Source organism: Acipenser ruthenus, chromosome 38 (genome assembly GCF_902713425.1).
Source record: "Acipenser ruthenus chromosome 38, fAciRut3.2 maternal haplotype, whole genome shotgun sequence".
Lineage (NCBI taxonomy): Eukaryota > Metazoa > Chordata > Actinopteri > Acipenseriformes > Acipenseridae > Acipenser > Acipenser ruthenus.
This window is the reverse complement of record NC_081226.1, coordinates 7,833,534-7,837,057: the sequence shown is the minus strand read 5'-3', so window position 1 is coordinate 7,837,057 and position 3,524 is coordinate 7,833,534.

Below are 3,524 nucleotides of genomic sequence, written 5' to 3'. Positions count from 1 at the left end.
TTTTTCATAGATTCCTTCTTCAATTTCAGTATCTCCCATATGATATTTATAATGCACATTTTTATTGCCTGCGTGCAATACCTTACACTTTTCCCTACGTGGAAAATGTGTCGTTAATTCACATTTATTTAGAATGATGCATAGTTTTTTATGTATTCTGATTTGTCCAAATCAATGCGTGTACTAAATATTTGAACACATACTAAATAACGTGTTTTTGACACGGATGGCCTTCCATATCCCTCTGCATGTTCTGTGCAAGGCATTCACAGACCAGCTCATCCAAGCACAGCTCTCTGCATGTTCTGTGCAAGGCATTCACAGACCAGCTCATCCAAGCACAGCTCTCTGCATGTTCTGTGCAAGGCATTCACAGACCAGCTCATCCAAGCACAGCTCTCTGCATGTTCTGTGCAAGGCATTCACAGACCAGCTCATCCAAGCACAGCTCTCTGCATGTTCTGTGCAAGGCATTCACAGACCAGCTCATCCAAGCACAGCTCTCTGCATGTTCTGTGCAAGGCATTCACAGACCAGCAGTATAAATTGTTCAGTTTCATTAAAATAGGGATTGAGTGGTCAGTTTAAAAACAGATTCGGATGTCTGATTCATTTGGTTCATCCCTTCAAAAGCTATTGTTTCAAACTATTCCCGTTCAACCACATGCATGTGTGTGACAGAGAGCTTTACTAAGCAGCTGTACGAGTTTGTATCAGACGTGTATTGAATTGCATTGTGCTCATAACAATATAGACGAGGCTGTATATTATCAGTGTATTGAATTGCATTGTGCTCATAACAATATAGACGAGGCTGTATATTATCACTCAAAGGCAGAGGCTCTGCTTGTTTGCCTAATGGTCCCGCTAAATTAAACCACAGTCATGATGATGTGTCCGGTAAAGAAGCGCATGTGTGTTTACTGGAGTGGGGGAAGGGTCGGGTCACGACTAACGCGCCTGCGCAGCTCTTCCGCAGCCTTTGCCATCGAGACGGCGCATGCGCAGTGTGAGTTGCAGCCCTGGAAGCCATGCTGACATTAACCCGAATCAGAGCCTAAAGGGGGGAGGACCGCGCAAGCACCGGGACCCGCTGGAAAATCGAGGGAGCGGCCAGCAACTAACCTCACACGATGGATATTTCAAGAAAAAACACAATGGATAAGAAACCCGTGAGAAAAACGGAGGTTTTAACGCCGAAAAATCGGGTTTTAGTTCCAGTCGTGTCACGTGGCGTCGGCTGACCAATTGGGACGCTGCTGACGTATCTGGAAATTGCTCTTTGTTATCGTTTCGCGTGGATATCACGACTTTTCTTCACAGAAAACCCGGGTTTCGTGGCCAAACCCGAAAGATGGAGTGAAAATCGATCGTGTTTCAGATGGATTGTACAGTTTTCCTCGAAAAAGGTGAGCGTTTTCGACGATTTTGTCTTGGGAATTCGCAAACCGTTCGCATCACGTGTCCCGCGTCGTCCAATGAGGGGTCGAGTCTTGGATGACGGACAGGTCTGAAAGAAGCTTAAACAATACCGCAGATCTTAAAAAAAAAAAAGAAATCTCATTCGTGTGGCTTAATTAAAAGTGAAACTTTCTTTTTAAAGTGCTCACAAGCCCTGCACCATTCACAGGAGAGTGCAGTTCAGTTGGGTTGTGTGGGTTAAACTTCATTAAAGACAGCTCCTCGTGTTCTGTTGATATGATTTAAAGGATTGGATAGACTCTGGGGGGTGTCAGGTGTTTTTATAAGAGTGTGCAGAGCAGGGTGATGCTGGTGTAACTCCGTGTTTATCAGCCGTGGAGGCATTGCTTTGGAGCTGGTTAACCTTGGCGCATGGGGGATGGGTGGTCGCTTTCTTCACTTGCTAAGCTGATTTATACAAAACCCTTAAAAAAACACACAGAAGTGCGATTCTTTACAGAATCGAGCGTTTTTTTTATATTAATCACGTTTGCCTGCAAACCCAGCACTGACCAAGTACAACAGATGTGTTTTTGTTTATATTGGATACTATGGCACAAACCACTGAATACACAGTACCGATAAAATATTCAGCAGTGTACTACGTTTATTAAATACTGTACTAGAAATCTGTACTGTATTGTTCTCTCTACTTTTTCGTGTATATAAATATTTGTTAGTTTGTAGTTGTGTGGCCCGATGAGGTCGTGCGGCCTAGCAGCTCTTGTTTTGCACGAATTGAAACATCCTCGTTTCAGATTTTGAATGTGGCTAAAGCCAATTCAAGTTTTCAATATTTCTAGATTAAACAAACAGGCGCTGGATTCATATAACGGCATTTATTTATTTTATTTTATTGAAACCCGATGTATAAAATAGGACGGGAAGCGGACCGAAGGACAAAGGGCAGAAATGCTGCGTCATTGTGCAGCCTTCAGGCGTACGCCACTGTGGATTTACATTCGGTCAGCTGTACATTTATTAAAAATAAATAAAACCCTCGACTTCCTTAACCTTGTAGTTGATTATATTACAATATATTGCCTAGTTGCCGAACAAAGCAAACCTCTGTGCCCTCACACACCCGATGTTATGCACAAGAAAATGGTTTCGTCTCGTGTAAAATCAAGGAGGGGCGGCTTAGCAGGACAGTATTAGGCCTTTGATTGTCAGCAAATAATCTTAAAAATATCTTATTAAACAAGATGACAAAAACAATGGCAGTGCACAAACTTACTGCTGCTGAGGGGCGGCTGTTCGCAAAGCAATTCTAAACATTATATTCGAACTTTTTTTTTTAACCGTATAACTTACCTCTTATATAGTACAACACCTTTTATTATCTGCATTAAGTCACAAAACGGACAGTGTGATAATAGCAGTTAATTCGTGTGCGTATTTGATGGATTGTATTTGTGCATTTCTGTTTAATTCGGAATGACAAAGCAAATGTGGTGATGTGTAACAATATGAAGACAAATGCACAACAGATCTGTTAGAAAAGAAAAAGGAAACAAGCTAGAGGGAACTACGCTATCAAATACACTACCATTTTTTTTTTTTTTTTCAAAACTAGAACACCCCACTAACCACAATGTGTACGAATTAACTTTCTTTTCTCGATTTTAGGCTAAAGCTGTGGGTTTAAAATCCGAATCTCTATATTTGGGCGTTTCACTCGGTGCTTTAAAATGGCGACTCTCCTCTCTCTCTCAGAAAACCAAAATTGCGGAGAACAAAACCGTCTCGAGACCGAGTTGTGAGTCAACCGTCTGATTCGCGTGACCGGCTCGACTGTCCAATCGCAGAACTACAAATTGCACAAGCCGCCTGCGCCTGGAACCCCGCAGCCAATCAAAAAACATAATTCTCACCTAATTGACGTAATGTTACGGGCGGAGACACAGGGGGTGGGACCGAATTGGGCGGATTCGTTTTTAGTGATGGACGTTAAGAGTGACCACTCAGAAGATGTAGTGGATGAATTGCTTCCAGACAAGCCAGTAGATTCTGAGAGAAAGAATGATGGACAGTCGCAAGCAGCTAATGTGATTGGGAGTATG